The sequence below is a fragment of the Thunnus albacares genome, chromosome 6 (assembly GCF_914725855.1).
Source record: "Thunnus albacares chromosome 6, fThuAlb1.1, whole genome shotgun sequence".
NCBI lineage: Eukaryota > Metazoa > Chordata > Actinopteri > Scombriformes > Scombridae > Thunnus > Thunnus albacares.
The window spans coordinates 5,460,597-5,481,285 of NC_058111.1; the positions used below are offsets into that span (position 1 = coordinate 5,460,597).

General features: G+C 40.1%; 1 protein-coding gene across 1 annotated transcript in view; it reads right to left on the bottom strand.

Annotated features, from left to right (window-relative positions):
* slc8a2b (solute carrier family 8 member 2b) overlaps positions 1–20,689 on the bottom strand; it is a 180,059-nt gene that overhangs the window by 113,849 nt on the left and 45,521 nt on the right. The window contains exon 2 of the mRNA XM_044353318.1: positions 6,088–6,125. The gene's annotated coding sequence lies outside the window, so the exon portion shown is untranslated. The remainder of the gene's footprint in view (positions 1–6,087; positions 6,126–20,689) is intronic.

The following is a 20,689-nucleotide window of genomic DNA, read 5'->3' on the forward strand; positions in this document are numbered from 1 at the left end:
AACAGAGTTTTACTAAGGGAGTGGCTCCTCTTTCGATCAATATCCAGCTTTAAAATTCATCCGCACGGTCTCAAAGTGCAAGGGGAGCAGTTTCTCCACACATAATTAAAATTGTATTTTATCCATTTCCAACACAAGCTATTTGTTTCTGATTTGTTTTGTCATTAAGGAGTGTAATCATCTGCTGCCACTACTAGTTGTTTAGTGTCTGGGGCCCTATCTGATTTTATAGATGGTTCACATTTACCTCCGCAATCACGCTCCAGCTAACAAGCACTTAAAAATGATCCAATGAGCTTTACATACTTACTAACACTTACACATACTTAAACTCATGGCTGTAATTATGAAACTTAGGTGAAACTTGGTGAAACATGTTCTGACGGCTGGTGACGGGCACTCTGACTGACTCCAGTGGTTATCATATATTATATGCATATATTAACATCACCCCGGTTACCATGAATTACATGTTATCCATTATGTTTACACAGTTGCTTTTTACCTTTTGTCCCTCAGCCACACTCCTCCCCTCTCTCCCTCAAAAGCCTCACAGTGTAAATTAATCTGAGTCGGTTTTGTCCAAATGTTCCTGTCCTCCTATCCGGATAGTGACTCTGTATTTTTCACTGTATGTATAAAATATGACCTCACCAGTCGATTGCAAATTTCTAGGAGACAGAGTTGCATAACCGAGTTCAGGGGAATCCACAGCAAGTGTTCACTTCATGGTTTGAAACCTCTTAAACCTGCAGTGTGGAACTTTAACATATAAATGAACATCCGTTACATTCAAGCCCTTACCAAATGAGTTCACACAATGCTGATTAAGCCTATCACTGCCAGATAAATCTCTCTGTATTTCACAGTATACAGAGTTTTTAAATCTCATGTCAGGAGGGACATTCCTGCACAGTAGAGACTTCCACCGGCCGAGCTAGCTAACCTCCCGTTAGCCCTCTGCTAACTTGAATGTGGATAAAATAATTGAATCATGCGGCTCTTCTAGACTTTCCAAATGTTAGCGGACTGTAGAGATCAAGTTCTGATAGTGAAATGAGTAATTATTCGGGAATTGTGTGACACTATCCACCATTTCACAGCTGCAACAATAGCGATGGAGTAGGCCACAGTGTAGCCTATAACATATAACGCATTGACAGTGTTTTTTAATTACTCTCACTACCAGAAGGGGGAGACAAACTTTTTTCAGTAATGAGTAGTGTAAGAGAGAGGTCACCTGGTGCTAGTTTAGTTCAGGATTGGAGGGTGTGTGAACTGGCAGCTGAGTTTGGGACTGTGTGAAGTCACTGAGGCTATGCTAACGCTATGCTAACGCTAGCTGCTGGATGGTCAGTAAATCCATCCGATCTATTTAGAAAGATTTACTGAAACTGTTTGCTTGTTAAACCATGAACGTCTCATTTTCTGTTCCTACATGCGTTAAATACCAAAGATGCAGCTGTGTGTGTGGAGGATTTTGAGTTGCTTAAAGGCAACTTTGACGATGGAGTGAAGTAGAGAGTAATGTAACATGTTATTTTTGCTGCTGAGTAGTGAGTGATGTAATTACTTTTAATAATGAGTAATGTGCAATCATTAAAAGTAATTTACCCAACACTGTTCAGTAGGACCCAGTATGACATGAAGTTGCAATAATGCTTGATCTGGTAAATACTGGAGAAGCAGTGTTTATATTTCCTATAACTGCTACTGATGTTTTTCAGTCCATTGGTCACCAGAGGTAACATAAACTGACGCTGTGTAAACTAGATTCTAGCAAAGTTTGCAGTCCAGTCAGAAATGTTCATGACTGCAAACTCAATTCCAGCAGTGTGCAGCTCATTAAAACATAAGTAACTGTCAGGGACTCTGACCAGGAGGCTAAAACTGGAACTAAGTGCCTTCGGTAGAAGAAGAAGAAGAAGAAGTAATGTCCTTGAGTTGTTGAAAAAAACGTTTCCACAGTGAGAAACAGGTGAGAGAGAAAGAGACAGAAAAAACGCAGCAGCAAATGACTAGAGAGAGATCCTTACATTATACGTGTGTGTATGCGTATGTGAGTGTGTGTGTGTGTGAGTTGAGAGTTTATGAGGTTAGGATGTAATAAAGACAAACATATACTGTACATCAGTTTCATCTCTGCTCTGTCTGACCTTATTAGGATGTATAAATCGAGGGGGAAGCCACAAACACACATACACATTTCAGCTTGAGAGAATAATGTGTGTGTGTGTGTGTGTGTGTGTGTGTGTGTGTTAGGCCTTGACAGAGGGTGAAAGCAGAGGAAAGACTGGAGAGAGAGCGAGAGAGAGAGAGAGAGAGAGAGAGAGAGAGAGAGAGGTAGGCACAGGACTGATAGAAAATGTATCTTCTTAAACAAACACACACTCATGCAGAAACAAACACTTGAGTCAAGTCCTCTTCGAGTCATCACCATTTATATCCTTGTTATAGAGCCCTGCATCTCCTCACACACACACACAAACACACACACAAACACACACACACACACACACACACACACACACAGAGAGGCACAGACGTCTTCAAGGTCTCTTCTAAGAAAGCCAATTACTACCCGCCGCCCACCGCTGTATCCAGGCAGAAGCCATTAGAGACAACACACACAACAGGTGCCGCACACAGAGCCGTATCCTTTTATAGAGAGAAGTCGAGTCACGTCACGCACAGCATGGCGTTCACACGCCGACGTCTGGCCGATATACCAGCTTATAATAAGACAGGAAGTTGATGAAGTGGTGAGACTTGATAACTCTCTTCAGATATTCCTTAACGAGAAGCTTTCAGAACTCATTATACATGAGTGAGCTGCTGAATAAAAGTGTTAACCTTAACCCTTTGGTCAAAGTATTTGTTAAAATCTGCTCATATCTGTCACCCCTATGATTTGCTTAAGATGTTTAAAACAGTTTGTATTGTTACAGTAAGTTAGGATCATCCAGTCAAAGTATGAGTGCAAATCAGCTGTCTGCAAAATGTCAGTGTTAATTGATTAATGTGCACAAATCAACAATACACAAACACTGACTAAAGGCCTCACAAGAAATTCATGCCAACATTCAATGTTAATGGTTTACAAGATGTGAATTGGACAAGAATCTGTTAAAAGGGACATATTATGTTTTTTTTTCTGGTTTTCTGTTACTTAACTTGAGGTGAACATTATGTTCAAATGCTCCCTGCAAAAGTTAAAAGCCAGGACTTCAACCTGCTCTGAACGCTGACATTTTTTTCTGCCTTGCCGACAAGCTGGAGCGGCCAGAAGTCGGCCTTGACGCAGCTTCTGGAGGCTAACCAATCAGAACGGAGAGGGCTCACTGGGAAGGGGAGGCCTCAGGCTGTCTGTAACAGCTCTTTGAAAGGTCAGTGTGAGTTAAACAAGGAGTTTTTTTTTAAAAAAAAAACGTAAATTATGCAAAGATATTCCAGAAGAGCCTTAAAATTTAAATATAGACCTGGAAATGTGCAGAATGTGGTATTAACACCTTTCCACTGCTCTCAAAATAAAGGTAAAAACACAGATTGTGGGCATGTAGTCTAGAGCCACAACTAATGATCTGTTGATTATTTTCTCAATTAATCGATTAGATGTTTCGTCTATAAAATGTCAGAAAAAGGTGATATATATGTCAATCACTGTTAACAAAAACGTCCTCAAATGTATTGTTTGGTCCCGTCCAACAGTCCACAACCCAAAGATATTCAGTTTACTGTCATAGAGGATTAAAGAAACCAGAAAATATTCACATTTAAGATGATAGACAGACAGTTAAACTGGAAATTTTCCTCTTAAATAATGACTCCAAATGATTAATCAATTATCAAAATAGTTGGCAACTAATCTATTAATCGACTAATTGTTGCAGCTTTAATATACAGTAGTCTGTACATAAAAGACCTTCTTCTTACCTCTTAAACATGTTGTCATGTTGGGCATAAAACAGAATTTCGCAAATACATAAATCCAATACCAAGAGCCGTGACTAACATGTCAGGAGTCCAAGCTCGACTTATTGATCGTATGTCTTTTTCCACACATAGGAGGAATGTTAGATCTTTCTAATGGAGAAATATTGATTATCCCTCAACCCATTTTTATCTAGTGACTCAAAAAGCCACTGATGTGCATCAGTCTGTGCTGTTCAGTAAGAGGAATGGATTGGATTTTTAAATAAAACCATTCAGGTTGAGAAGCAGCAGTGAAAAAAAAAAAATTCCATCCCTGGAGGTAACAAGGTTATGAGTTCAAATCCCCTTGGACTCACCAATTTAAATACTACAAACGTTATGAAAGGAGAACTGGAAGCAAAGGGAAAACATGAAAGCCTCTGGCAAACAATGGCTGAATGATTAAAGGAAGATATATGTGTGTCTGGCTGTGAAGAGGAAAGCTGGGCAGGTATTGACACAGAAGCACTGCCATGAATGCTGTCAGGGATTAAATTGTATGTTTTTTATGTCTGTATATTTCTAAAAATCTGCTGTTTTTACTGTAAATATGTGTTTTTTTTGTACATTCAAAATAACTCTATAAAAACTATGGAGAAAATATGCAAGAAAGCTGACAAAAAACTATTTTTCTAATTTAAAAATCGATAAAAAGAGCACAAGGCATCCAGGGTAACCAGAATAACGACAGTACAGGTCTAAAATTCAAGGTGGCAACAATCACCTATAGTTACATTTACGCCATCTAGCAAGCATAGTAATTATGAGAAGTGACGCGGTTCACATAACGTCTATATAAGGTGATTTGCCTTATTAGGAAGAAGCTGGTGGATGGAAAAAAAGTGGACTTTGCTGCAGAAGACTGATCAAAAATGCATAGAAGGAGCAAAACCACTGAGTTTAAATGTATTAATTAACCTATTGAATGGTTGCACAACTACTGCCAGCAGCAGCAGCAGCAGCATGAATATACATCAGCTATCTTTTCATTGAAACATTGATAGCATAGTAGTGGTGATATATATATTAATATTTAGGGTGTTATGTATTTATATTTTAGAACTTCACATACTTCACAGACATGTTTTTTCTCTCTCAAAGGCCTCGTTCTCAAGTTTTTCCTTGCTGCTGTTGGGTAAATTTAAAAGTACGGTCTTGACCTGCTCTAAGTGAAAAGTGCCCCGAGATCACTTCTGTTGTGATTTGGCGCCGTATAAATAAAACAGACTTGACACCACTTAAAGAGAACGAGAGGAGTTCATGTGATCGCCCCGACTCCGCCTGCTGATTCTATATTCCTCCTACTGATAATGTATTCAGCTTCTCCTCCACAGTGCGCCAAGCTGCACCGACGCCGTGGTAACCAGAAGTGTAAAATATGTGCTGGTCACGTCCATGTGCATTAGCACCCTATTTTAGAGAGATACATCCCAAGATTATTTCCTTATTTGGATATTTGGATCGAAACGGATCTGCCAAGTGTTGCAAATGTAAGTGTGGTGTGTGTGTGAAGTTTCTGGGTATCAAACTTTGCAAATAAAAACACCGAAGGAATGCAAACTTGCAAAGTTACCTTGCATAACTAAAATATGCTCAAAAGCTGAATGCAAAAAAAATCAAATAAAATAAAGTGAGGCAAAAGGGAGAGAAAGTAAGAAATAAACATCATCACTCACTCACTCAAGCATTTATATATGTGACAACACAAAATCATAGAGAGCAGTCGGTTTATAATGAACTACTGTTTTAACCGCAGCACGCACGCACATGCATACAGAGCAGCCCTCGGATTCCTGGCTGCGGATAACAGCAGCGGGATGTTTAGTATTCAGAGTGAAGGAAGAAAACCAGAGGGGAGAATGAGCTCAGTAACAAGGCAGAAACTTCATGACTCCCTCACTGAGACTGTTGCCGTGTGAGTGTGCCGATCTGCATGTGTGTGTGTGGCTAAATCTCTCCCCATGACACACTTGTTCATGCATAAACCCATACTTATTACAACTTTGTGTGGTTGTGCTTCCCCCTGTGTGTGTGTGTGTGTGTGTGTGTGTGTGTGTGACTGCATCACCCTACAGTACTTCTTCTCACACAAGTGCACAAAGGTAATTTACTCACCCAAACCAAACTCATGGGGTCGCGAGGGTTCAGCTGCCCTGAAACAGTACAAGAAATGTAATTAAGGGATATTCTGAACTGAACACAGAGTAAAGTACATTTAGAAAAAATAGTTTAATCATTTATTCTCAAATCAAATCAGAGCGCCGCTCTTGACGACTTCTCAAATGTGATGAGAAGCTGCATCACACACACAGTGATCCTGCACACACACGTACATTTCCTCAGGAATCTATCACGGCGCAGCGCCGTTCAAATACCGAACCAAGTTTCTTTTCAGCAGTAATGTCCTGAGACACTCAAGCGAAACAAAAGCGTCTCGGTTCAATAAAAAGCTCATTTGTTTTTTTTACCATGGCTGAAAATGATTATTTCTTCTGCAACCATAGAAAATGATTAAGAGAATCAGTGGTCAATATTTCTATTGAGCACAAGGGATACTCAGGAGGTTTTTACTTATTAGTCTTGAGTGTTGTGTGTATGTGTGTGTGTGTGTGTGTGTTTTGTGCCAATTACTCCAGCCTATGCTGAATTAGATAAATGGAGATTCGATGGCTTTGGTCAGTGGCTCAGAGGTTTCTCTAGTAGCTGCTTTAATCCTTTAAAATCCTTTAAAACTTCTTCAGTACTTGATTTATTCTCGCAGCCACGGTTGTGTGTTCCTTACATGTGTGCCAAGATGTCTCTATAAATAAAATATAGATTTAAGATGAAGCTGTCAGGGTAAAAACGCGTCGATGGCGAGCATCCAGCCTTAGAAAAAGCGTGGGAATTTGAATGTCTCAGAGAGCTGTGAGGGTTGATGAGGTGCTGAGACATCTGCAGCTAATTCACTGACCTGTCTGCTTACCTGCCTGTCTGTCTGACTGACTCATCATCTTCCTGAGTGTCTGTCAGCCTGTCTGGCAGAACAAGGCTATATAGATTAAATTATTGAGTAGCGTGCACAAAAGAAAGAGAAAAAAAAGAAAGTATGCATGTGTGTGTGAGAGAGAGAGAGACACAGTAAAGAAGAAGAGAAGAAGAAATGAGTAAAAGAGGTCAGAATGTGTAGACTCTCAGAGCTGAAGCAAACCAGCTGACAGATGAAAGAGAGCTCCATAATGAGAAAGAGAGAGAGAGAGAGAGAGAGAGAGAGAGAGTGGAGAGTGTTCCCATATATTTTAAGCTCTTAAAGACGCATTGAAGTCCGCTGTCATGTCACAGATTTGATCAAAAGGCAGCTGCAGCCTTCAGATTTGAAAAAATTTGTTTCTTGCTTGATGCACTTCTTGAGGGGATGAGACGAGCAAGAGAAACATTATTACCTACATTTAAACATTTTTTTTTTTTTTTTTTTAATTTAACAAGAGCTCCTCTAACCGCTGCTGCTGCTGCTGCTGAATTATGCACTATGAATAGAAGTCAGCATCTTCTCTCTGTGACATGAGGTTTAATGACATCTGTGCCGGACAGAAGAGCTCTTATAAGTCGCAGTGAGAGGAGACAACACAACCAGAAATAAATCGCTCACATGCTGCTGTTGGCCAGCTGCAGGTGACGGCGTGAAATAAAGCCGTTTATCTTGTTAGCCTGCTAGCAAATCCAGCAGACAAAGACACCAATACACCATTAACATTAGCCCTCAGTGCTAAACTGCAGCCAATATGTGTGTGTGTGTGTGTGTGTGTACCTGTCTAACTACAAATCTACTGTAAGTATCAGTAGCTCACAGCTTAGAGAAAATCCAGTTGCTTTGATGATGGAATATGGACGACTGCCAAAGTTTCAAAACCCAATTGTTGTTTCCCAAAAGTAAAAGTACAGTCTAGCAGTGGATCCTAATATTAGACTGAAGAACCGACTCACTCTTGAATGACACTGTCTCCAAAAATACTAACAGTATTATTAGTTGGGAGGAGCAGTGCTGCACAAATGAAGTTAAAAAAGGCACAGACAGTTGAAATGGAAATGTTTTTCAGCCATTTTTAAGCATTATTCACACAGGGATTTGGATTTACTTAGTAATGTCAAGTGCACGAGCTCTTTACATAATTTCAAAAAAACACTTTTCATGTGAGACTCTCTTGAATATTTCTGTTCGATTCACTGCAGGCAGAAGCTACAAAGCATCAGCAGGTCACCACCAGCCGACAGAAAATAAACAGCTGAGTCTGAAGTTTGACTGCTTCAAGTGTTCGGACATCAGACTTTTATCACTGGCAGACTGCTGTGGTGTGTTACTGCATGTTTTCTTGGATTGTTGTTGATTATGGCTGAAATTCTGAAGCAAAGAAAAGTACAAAAAATTTAAAAAATCAAAGCTTATTTTCAAACTGAATAAGGAATGTAAAATGAGATATTGGGGACTTAAAGGAGCTGATACATTACTGCTCCTGCAACATTATTAAACTGGGAAAATCATCAGCTATAGACCAACTGACATTATATCAAATGACTTTATTTAATTTAAGATGACCTGTAAGTTATAACATGTAGAGAAGTCCTGATATAAGAATGGTGAATACCACATCCACTGAGCACATCCACCCAGCCAACAGAGTCATCAAGTCATCAACCATCTTCATGAGTTTGTATATAGTCATATTGAAGAAGAGCAGAAGAATTATGACCAAAAAATGGCCACATCCAGGCAATTTTTATGCCATTTTTTGGTCATAACTCCTCTGCTCTTCTTCAATATTATTCCCTTCCATGAGCACCAGCGGCACTTCTGTTACTTCTCTCTTTTTGTATGTTGTCAGTTTAACTGTGTTTAGTTTTACCAGTAAGGATTAATGGGTCACTCAGCCCCAAAGAAAAAGTGTGTTTATCACGGCTGTTTATATCCTACGAGGTGATTTAGAACAGTGTTAAACCAGCCAATCAGAGTCTGGTCATGATAATAGTAGATTTGGAATAAATGAAAGAAACTGCTATACATCATCAAGGTGAAATTAGTCATGAACGATGTATTGTGATGTTATAGCTGCACACACACACACACAGACTGGTGTCCTATTATCTCACAGTCTCACAGAAAGTTGTTTTTCATGGCTAGCAGACAAGACAAAATGAGCATCTATAATTCATGTTGTGTTGCTGAGTGTGTGTGTGTGTGTGTGTGTGCATGTGCGTGCGTATGGTGAGACAGAGGAATAAGAGCGATCATAAAACAGTTACGAAAAAGGTCAACAAGGAAGAAAGAGGGAGAATGTAAGTGCATTTGATATGTTTTGGTCTTGTTTTTCTTAATCTGTCAACCACATTCTGTCTCCCTTGTGTCGTTATTATGCCGCCAGCATCTGCACACACAAACACGCACACACACACACAAACATGCACACACACATACACTTTCATCGGACAGATAATATTGCCGTAGCTCAACTGTAAACAAGGGAAGTCAGTATGAGCCAATATCAGAACACAAAACCACACACACACACACACACACATACATGTTGTCCTAGATCACTTTTGGGGACAATACATAGACTAGCCGTCCCCATTTAACTGGTCTTAGTCTGAAATCTGTTCCCGAAAGTAGCCTATGACAGACTCACACACACACACATACACAAAATGTCACAGTGCAGATAGAATTGCTAATATGAGATTAGAGTCCACAGGCCTGAGCAGGCTGCACTCTTGCATTGATTTTCTTGCTTCCTCTCCAATCTTTGCTGCTTTCCATTTACTCTATGATCCCGTTGTTGCCCAAAAACACAAAACTGGAGGAAAGCTCAAGAAGAGAGAAGAAGAGAGTCTTTTAAGGACTGATTAGTGCTGTACAAATGTTCTTGTTCCTCCTTTTCAAAAACAGAAGAGAAGCAACGCATGAACAGAGATGGATGTACAGTATATTCCCAGTATATTGCCTCCATGGGAGCAACTGTACCCTTTGTTCATAACTTTTACTTTTCTTCCTCACCAGAGTCTGACTGGAACCGGACTGAGACCCATCTTTTTTAGGTGGTTTAGTTTGTTTGAACTGTGCCCTTAATTAAGCTTTGGCAAAGTTCAAGAAGAAAGATCTCTTCCCTTACAGAAAGTTCTGCCTTTATTCCTCTACGAGTGAATGTCTGCTACAGTTTTTCCTCCTGTTCTGTTTCTCTCCGTTACGTTTGCTTTCCCACATCGTCAAAAATCCCTTCATTCATAATTCTGATGTCAGAGGATCAGAGAGGATCCTCTACAGAGGATCCCGTTCCGTCTCTTATCTTCATAAGGGCCTATCTGCTAGGGATGTGCAGAGAGTCCAGTATTTGTATTTGTATCTGTATTTGTATTCGAATGAAAGTGGACAGAGGCTTAAAAATCCTGTTTTTGTTTTTATTACGCTTATAGTTTAAGAAAATTGATGAAAATTGAAGTGTTGTACAAATTAAGAAATGTGCGTCATGTAGCGGGTGGATGTGACTCCCCTCATTGAGACCTGCTGATAGACGTAACAGCGGACTATAACTGACCTGCTCGCTGGTATTTGACATGTTTTGTTTTTTTCTTCCCCAAAATTTTAAAAATATTTGTATGAAACAAATATTCGTAAAAAAAAAAAACTCACTATTTGTGCTTTGCCGAATAACATATTTGTATTCGGGCACACCCCTACTATCTACACTTTATGAAGATGCCTCACATCGATGGAGTCTAATCACCAAAAATATCAATAAATATTATAATACACTTCCAGTTGATTTCTTCTAACCAAACTGTCTTTTAATGACATTTTAGAAATATTGCTACAACATAATTTATCCGACAAAGACCGATTTTATTGCTCAATGCGTGTATCTTCCTTTCTTGCCTCAAGCAAGAGTTGAGAGGTTTTTCATCAACAGGAGAGGAAAGTTCATGATGATCATCTCACTCCGCATACAATAAACTCTGCATACAATAAACTCTGCGAACAATAAACTGATAGAAAACCCAGCTGCTTCCTTTCTACCATCCATTCAGAGCTCAGACATTCAGCGCCAGATTACATCGGACAGGATATTCAAATGTTGTAAGAATTATTTCAGCAATATGGCTGCCTTTACATCAAAACCACCAAATCAAATATGGTGTCTGTAATGAGAAGCGTATGCAATCATCTTGGGACTCGGGCTCATTAAAACACATCGCTACTCTTGTCATTCAGGAAACCGTTTGCATTAAGCCTATGGGTCCAGACTCACAATGCTGTCAAAGAATCTATAATGAGGAGATAGAAATGGATGGAGAGAGTTGGCTGGATAGATGGATACCTAGAGTGAGACATGGCAGGAGGGAACAACAGTCTGGTCTGTTTAAGGGAGACTATAATGTTCTCTCCACCAGACCCTTAGAGGACAAGTCTTCATTTATTCATCAGGGTTGCTTGAAAGGGAGGCAATTTGTGGGAAAATTTAACAATAAATTCAGAGAAGTTTCTGATGCAACAGGGGTCTAAAGTTGAAGAGAAGGGATCTAAATTCAAATTGACAAGTAATCCCTTTAACAGCATGTGTTGACCAGCGGGGGGGGGTGCGGAGGTTCAGGGAGTGGCCTACAGGCCGCAGCAGGCGCCAGACAATAAATACGGAGATAAAACCGGGTGATGGATGGAGAATTTTCAGTGTTTTGAAAGGGTGTGAAAAAAACGTGTGTACGGGGCAGTTCTCACATTACTGTGTTTACATGCTCTTTATCAATTTGATTATAAAAGAGGCAAGGCGGCAGTGTGATTAACACTTCCAACAAGTTATCTAGTTCACAGTGTCAGTAGTCTTGTGACGTGTGTGCAGCATATATTATAGAAATATGTTGCAAATACAGAATGATCTGAAAGTACAAAGTGCATCATGCACAGCTGAAACCACGCCGAGAACATTAGATTTCAATAGTTTAATCGAGACAATGAAAGAGAGCTGAGATGTTGATGGATGGGTTGGAGAACCTGATGGAGGATTAGGGATGGAGGGATGAAGTGATGGGGGGAGGTGTGAGAGTTGAGGTACATAGAACGGAGGGCTGAGGGTCGACGATGGATGTACGGTATGTCGACTGGATGACGACTGGGGAGGTAGGAGGGAACAGGGAGTGGGGAGCTGTCTCTCTAGTCCATCGCCTGGATAGAGACCCCAGTTCTTGTGTTTAAACGGAGGAGAGAGAATGGTTGATGAAAAGAGAGGGGTTAGGGTGGGAGGGACTGAGATGAGGGGAGAAGAACGGATGGTGTGTGCCTAAATACTCTGTTGTGCGGAAGTGGGATGTGTACTCGGTGTGGTCTTGTTTATAGAACTTCATATTTTGCGGGATCACAGCAGAACGGGTTTCATGTTAGTAACTAACAATGCAAGTTATAGAACTTTAAATAATTTGTTCTGCAAACACGACGATGTAAAAACACCTTCGTCCTTTAATACTTTGTGGCACTAATAAGATGTTCATGAAAGCATCCAAAAATACTCACAGGATCTAGATGAAGAATCAACAAAGTAGACGGGAGAAGAGTTTGCACGCTGTGTTCACCTTCCGAAGTGTATAACTCATAAACATCAAATGAGTTTGACATTTTAATCCGTTCCTTCATCAGACAGCAAGACAAGAAATGAGCCAAAGGCCAAACATGTCACCCTAAAACACTAACAACTTTTTCACAGGTGTGAGCAATTAATTTCTTCTCCTCTGTCTGATGAAAAGCATCTGTCAGGAAACGTCACCTATATTAGATATTATATTTAACAATATTTACACACTATTTCTACCCACTACAGTAATAAGATTATACCTTGTGGGCAATTACACATCCTCATGAATGTTAATCTCACCATCAAATTGACTTCTTGGTATAAGTCCGGGTTGTGGGTGAGTTTAGATTACTGTGTAATACCCTAATCTATTATCTTAATCTGGATATCTCAGTAATCAAGCCATTAGTATACATGAGCCCGAGTCTCACTTGAGCCTCATTACTCAGTGTGTGTGAAGAACAACCCATCAGTCCTGACCCATGACTGGTCTTTATGAACAGCCTCTCATGTCCCATCAAGTTAAGAGCCGGACCTCAAACCTCAACAGACCGCACCTTCTCGCTCCAGTAGATTACTGTGAACGTGTACAGCGAGCCGCGATGCATACAGAGGAGCTCATTTAACGAGGGAGATGGAAGAACGGAAGAGATAGATTTATTAAAATGGACACACAATGGTTGGATAATTGATGATACGGCTCCCGTTGGATATATCCGCCTGCTGCATTAAAGCATTAAAGGTCAATCCAGTCAGAAAATATTTCTCATTTTCGGTACATTACTGACGGCGCCCATTCAGTGAGGTCCACAATTACAGAAAGATTGAAGAGAAGAAGGATTTGCTGCATGACTGCCACTACATCCAGGTCATTTCTTGCACATCCCCTGTCGAGAAGCAGGGTCTGTTTTACTGCTGCCAGTTCTGAGGTGCAAGTGTGCTGTTACGGTCAGTATTAGCGCCAGAGCAGTCGATTACAAGCTCACCACTACAGAGTATAACGAGAGCTCAATTTCCACCGTTTGAAGCAAAAAACGCTCTTGTTTTAGTGGTTACATGTCCATTTTAAAAACCAGTTGCACATCCATTATGAGTTTCAGGCCACCAGAGCGTTTCAATGCCCACATCCGCAACCACTAACAGTGCAGTTTACAAGATTCAGGCTGATGTCCGACCGTCAGCGTTAAGACGGTAAGTGTTTATAGTCCAAGTGAAGTGAAAGATCTGGTGCTTTTTTCTGTTATTGTGTCTTATGTCTCCCAAAATTTGAAATTAAAATAGAAAAGACACATTTCTGTGAGTAATAAGTTATTAATTCCCACTTTTTTTTCTCTAAATACTCAAGAGATTTAAGCACCTCTATCTGTATTCTGTGGTAGAGGCCTAACTCTCATTGCATTCTGCTTATTCTCTCATAATAAGGTCAAACAAATGTGATAATACCCAAAATACACATATATCAGACTTAATTCAGTTTCCCTTTGGCTGGTTTCTCATTTCAGGGACACATCCCAGCCAGAGGCCAGCCAAGTACTGGTCTAATTTCAGAAACAATGGACTACTTTACTGGATTATGTTCTCCTGGATGATTGTTGCACCCAGTTTGTCTTTATCTTTCAGTTCATGCATGAGCATGAATTCTGATATATAAATACTGAGGATTCAACAGAATTTGAGACGATATAATTAAACTATGTTAGACTTTTCGAGTGTCTACACTGAAAACATTAGAGGCTGCAGCCTATTTTTCAGTTGAAAGAAAGAAAGAGGGAAAGTATGACCATCAGCTTCCTACTTTCATTACCTGGCAACCAGTATACACACACTCAGGCAGGGTACTAATTGTATTACAGTGGCGCTTGCTTTTTTCTGCTGCCGCTCTTAAATCTAATCAGCTCTGACGCTGCTGTTATAGATTCTCTCTGATGTCTGGTGTCCCAGAAACACCGAAGACAGAGGGGTTAATTTAATCAGTTTATAATGTCGATATGATATAAATCAAAGTTTAAGTGGGAGATTCTTAAGTTGACGTGAGTTAATCAGTTAGATCATTCTCCGTTGATCCTGAAAACACACCGTCCATGTCCGTGTGTTTTCACTCACAAACAATCAGACGCCGGCTGCAGAGATGCACATAAACCGGAGGACTTTTCATTTTAGCTGTCGGAAAATGAATTAGCTACAGGTGATCTGCTGTTGTGAGTCATTTTAACCAGCAACAACACGAGTCTGCCAAAAATAAAAAGCCTTCCACCTGTTTTCTGATGCTCTTTGCAAAAAATATAAAAGAGTGAGGAGAGATTAAACATTTAAAAAGAGATTTGTAAGTGTCAGAGTTTACAAACTGGGATCCAAAGTGGAACCAGCTGCAGGATCCCATCCCTAGTCCAGTCTACATGAGTGACTATAAGCAGAACAATAGTCTCCGCTATGGAGGATCCACTCAGCTATAAATGGAAGTCACACTGGTTTATAATGGCAGTCGTTTGGAGGTAATAGAGGTAATCTTTCTACTTGGTTAAAACAGACTCTTAAACCTTTGACATTTCATCACAGAATCAAAGCTGGCTCTGAAATCAATTGAAGTTTTCAATTTACCTGATCTGTTTAATACTCTCTAATTAACCGCGCGGGACTGACGGATTTCCATTTCCATTTTAGACCCATTTGTTCTTTGTAATATTAGAGGGAGGGTGACTGTACTGTGAGAGGAGGAGGAACAGACAGATTTATCATATGAAAAGCAAATCCATCACGCCGATACCCGGCTCATGCGAGGTACTTGATCATAAAATGAAGCACATTAAACACCTCAATCAAGGACATCCTGACTCTAATCTGCTCACAGAGGCAAGACCCTATAGGTGCCTCCACGATATGGTGCTGCATTACTAACTATTTCCTCATGTGTGTCTTTCTCTTTCTCTCTGTTCCATTTTTCCTTCCCTCTCTGTCTCCCAACCCCATCTTCATCACATTTAATACAATGTTAACACATCTTAATTGCTGAAGTTGAAGCACCCTTCGTTTAGCAGGACGTCTTTGCAATTACAATTACTTACACAGCATGTAAGAATGATTTGTGTTACTTTCCAAAACATGGCACTAAAAACTGAAAAAATAGCTGGAGATGCCTACTGACTGCAACAGTGACAAAATTAATCAGTTAATTGACAAGATTATCTTCTCTCTGCTGTCGATGTCTTTTATCACAAACAAGTAAACATGTGTAATGAGGGTTTGATGTTTGGTTTGCATTTTAGAAAGCTGTGTTTAATGACTGAGGGTTCTTCAGAATGAGTGTAGAAACATGCAGGTCACGTATATGAATGCAGCGATTAACTAATTTCAGTATTAGCTGCACTTTAAAATGTCACGCTTTGGTAAACATAAAGGCTCAGCGACATCGAGTGTGTCTGGTCTCACTCTCAAATACGCTATTTTTCTATGAACAACAGTGGGGACAATTATGCTAAAACCAAATGTCCATAGGCACTACTGCAGGGGGAAGCAGAACAAACCTGGTGTACCAGCTTAAAATGCTGTACTGCAACAAGTTCAAGTATGCAAAGTTACACATGCTGTCATGAGAGCGACTCCCTTTATTTATGTTTGAAGGGGGCGACATTATCTAAAGGAGATGAGAAGTGTTCTGGAAATGTCTGAGGGACCCAACACTGAAGTGTTGTATCCACCAAAAAAACATCTTAAATCATCAGTGTCGGAATATTTTAGATACATAAAGAACGGCCAGAGGGTTGTTAAGAAGACGGATCTCCAATTTATATACCTTGCCGAAGAAGAGTTGCTGCTAAAGTATCCAACACCTCAAACTTAATGCAACATTAACGAGATCATCATCCAAGTGAAGGCAATACACCAAGTAATAACCATGTTCCAAAACCATTAGTTTAGCGGCAAGGTACTTAATGAAATATTGAGTTGGGAGGGGAATTTAAATATAAAAATGTCGCTTACAATCAACGAAGAAGCGGTGAGTTAAGAGTTGGGCTTTCAGTTCAATGTAAATCAACAGCAACAGCGTAGGAAAAGCAACGCACCGTTTATTAATTAACGCTCACGGCATGTTATCCCCTCAAAGGCTTCAGTGCAGCAAACATTTACATCCTGTTGCTTCCTCCCGTCTGTGTTGTATGGAAGGTAAATATGCTAGTTGTAAAAGTTTAAATTTGATGCCTGTGGCGACTTTCTGGCTCTGGCGCATCAAAAGTGCTGGAGGTAAACATTTCTGTGGCAGAAAATAGGTAATTATCTGATGATCAAGTTTTTCCCCTCAGAGCGCTCCTGGGGGCGGGGGAGGTTGGGGGGGGGGGGGGGTGGGGGTGAGATCACCTGTATGCAGGTGCCGACAGCGTTTTTGTAATTACTCGTAATTCCAGAAGGGGGAGACAAAAGTTCCACACTGCAGCTTTAACATCAGGATCTTGTAGACTCCCAGTACTACACCATGGGATCTAATTAATTACATTTCAGTGATTAATACCACCTGCATGAGAGATATTCTCAATTTCTTTTCTTCATTTTTACTAAAAAGCAACAAAAAAACCAATGATAGACAGGATTTTCTCAGACCACATGTAAAATTAGATTAATTTTCAAAATAGATGATTAAAAATGAATTTAAAAAATAGGCCTGGATGACAGTTGATGATCAAAACACTTCGGTTTATTACCTATATTCATAATATTCCCCCCCAGGGGATCAATAAAGTTCATCTTAATCTTATATTGATAGTAATATTTAAAAATACTATATTGTAAATATTGGAAATCAACTAAACCTTGGCATTGATGATTTATTCTCATGTTTCTTATTCACTGCTGCAGTCCTCTGTGTAGTGTTTGTCTTCTGTTTCCTCTTCAAAACAAAACATGCTCAGGTGATTTTATCCATCCGTAATATTGTGGAATAAATTAATACATAATAATCGTGAGACGATGAAACCGCGTGTTCTTTCCTCAGATTATAATCAAACCATCTAAATCTATAATCGTTGCATCCTAAATCACGTATCGACTTTCACTGTGAATTAACATTGATTTTATGACTCACGGCGTTGAGGAGAGACCTGAGCAGAGTGTGGATGCCTGTTAGCAATATCATGTATTTTAATTAGCAAAGACTGGGTAAGTATTGATTTACTAAATGCTTTTTTTTTTCATTCTTGCCACTCTATATTCAAAATCCGATGCAAAATCAATGTGTACAGAGATGGCTGGTTTACATAAAGGTTATGACATTATGACAGAGTGCACAAAGTCACCCTGACCAGAAATCCAGAGGACTGATGCGAACATAACGCAACCTGATATTAATCAGCCTGTATTCCAGTATCACATCTCATCTTTGCAAACCCAATTTCCCATCGCTTTCCATCACACCAGTTACTGTGTCGCTATAACATTACTTACGTCTTGCATGTCTATTGGTAGAACAGCTCCGGCTTCATCTGGAGCCTATGGACCTTTTTCAATTTGTTCATCCATTAAGAGCCAAAATTTATTCTCAGCTTCTTTATACGCGTCAGTTAAGAGTAAACACGCCTCTTCTACAAAGTGAGGAATGAATATGATGATTGAAACATACTCTGCGTGTGGGTTTGAGGTTGATTTGTAGAGTTTTCATTAATCGGCTTCATGTGAATGTCACAGAAAGCTGCACAGCAAGATGGAAGCAGCTCCAGAGAGGTGGGATTGATTGAGGTTAGAATTGATCGGTACAGCAGGATGGAAAAGACGGAAAAATAGGGTCAAAAATATTAAGAGTTCTGACAGGATGAAAAGCCTCCACAGTAACTTATAATATTAATTCCATACCTGCCTCATTATTTTAAAAAATAACGTAAGTGAACTCTTAAATCTTTGACATGATTCATGTCTATCCATGAATAGATCTATAATATCTTTAATCATCTCCGGCCCCCTGTGGGTCTTCACCTGTCACCAGGCAAAGGATGAAAATTCCTGAATTTCCCTAAGAATAACTGAAATAGATGAAAAGTTTTTTTTTTTGCACCCTGACCTCAACTCTGGGTTCAAACTATCACCTCCACTGACTGAAAGCAATGGCTTCCTTTTAAATGTCTCCATTCTTTAAACTTTCGTGCCAAAGCAGATGGCAGCGCCGAGATGAAAAGGCTTTACACTGAACGAGAGAGAGAAAAAAAAATGAACGTAGGGGTTTGTGAAGCATCACAAGGCCGACAGAAATAATACGGCAGGAGTGAGAGAAAAAAACCGATATGAAGACAGGCGGATGTAGTCGGATAAATAATTTTAAAGGCTTGTATGAGACTCATTGATGGACAGATAGATAGAAGGAGAGACAGGAAGCGGTAAAAGGAACAAATATGTGTAATAAATCTTTCAGCTTGTAACTGAGACACAGAACACAGGAGCTCCGCGGGGGGGGGGGGGCAGCCAAGAGAGAGTAAGAAGGAGAGAAAGGGAGACGAGGAAACGAGAGAAAACATAACCGCTCGGGAAAAAAAAAAAAAAAAATGTAATGAAAGTTGGTGAGCGAGGGACTGAACATAATACAGCGGAGAATGGGGGTTTAGAAACAGAGACTCATTTAGAGAGACATAGAGGATACACGCGGGACTCGCCAAGGCAGAGAGGAGGTGACTTAAAAAATAATCCTTTTTAAAACAATAGTGTTCGCTGTAGCAGTCTTCATCATTTTTTTTTAAAAGAATACAAGTCTACTCCACTGCTGCTACTGTCATTACCTCTGCTGCAACTACTACTGTTACGATTAATACCATCATTATTAGCTATAATGCTACTAAAGCATCTCTAGCCTGCTGGAAACATCTATTGCTCTACTAACACTTGCACTACTGGTGTTGTAGCAGTTACTGCTGCTTGCACTAGTCAGCAAATAATGTACTGGTGCAATCAGTACTCCTACTACTATCACTATTAAGGGAGTATCTTTAGCTTAAAAACAGAGTTAAAAGCTGAGGATCACCACATAAGCTAGGTAGGCTTCATGGGTCATAGGTGTCCTTGGTCAACCTGGTCGCCAGAAGAAACGTTGGCATTGAACGTTTCTGCAAACCACAGAAATGTTGAATATATACGTTTCAACATGTGAATTACGTATCATATCAACATTTCTACTTGTTGAATAATGATGTTTTATGGTGTGATAACGCTGTGAGGTCTGGTTAGGTTTAGGCACAAAGACCACTTGGTTAGGGTTAGTGAAAGATCATGGTTTGGGTTTTCATGGGTTTTCTCGCCAGAAAAAGGGCTGCAAATGTCCTGACGTCTCGCTAGAAACACCCGCTTTTGTCGGTTGAAACGGGAAGCGGACATTGGTTTCGGTTTCGAGGTGGTCTCGAACCGTATTCTCTGCTGATTTCCAACTTACTAACCATCCACCTGCCCCTCCTCCTCCTATATAGGAGAGATCAACTCATATAGATCACATGTGAACTACGTCACTTTAGAAATGTTGAGATGATACGTTTTGTTGAAATGTTAATATGCTACGTATTTCACATGTGCAGTGCCAATGTTTTATTCTGGCGACCAGGCTGCCTCGGTGGTTGCAGTAACAGTTAATGCGGTGACGTTCATCAGCGAGAGACTGGTGGAACAAGGGCTGTAAGAAGCCCAGTATTCCTCGAAATTACATCATTATTGGCTGCAATTCAGCAGCTCATATTTACGTCCGCTGGCAACCGTCAGTGCTGATGCAGAGGGTGGTGGGTTCCTCATCCAGTGAAGGACAAAGAAAGGGTGTGGATGCTGGGTAATGGATGGTCATGTGACTTACATGCAGGAGACTGGAGTTTGCATTCCGTCACAGACCTGCAATTAATGTTAGCCTTTTTATTAACCGTATTTTTACCCCTAACCTTAACCACATCACAGTTGCCATACACAGATACTGTAGACGGTGAGATTTTCAAAACATTGGCAGGTCACATACAGAAACCTTGTCAGTGAATGTGTGCCTGTGTTTCTTCGTTCTTGTCTGGCAAGAAGATCACACGACTATTTTCCTAAAATAAACATGCAGATGGATTTACTACAGTTTAGACTAGTGCTGGTGAAAAAAGAAATTTGTTTGTTTCTACGTGTACAGCCTCCTG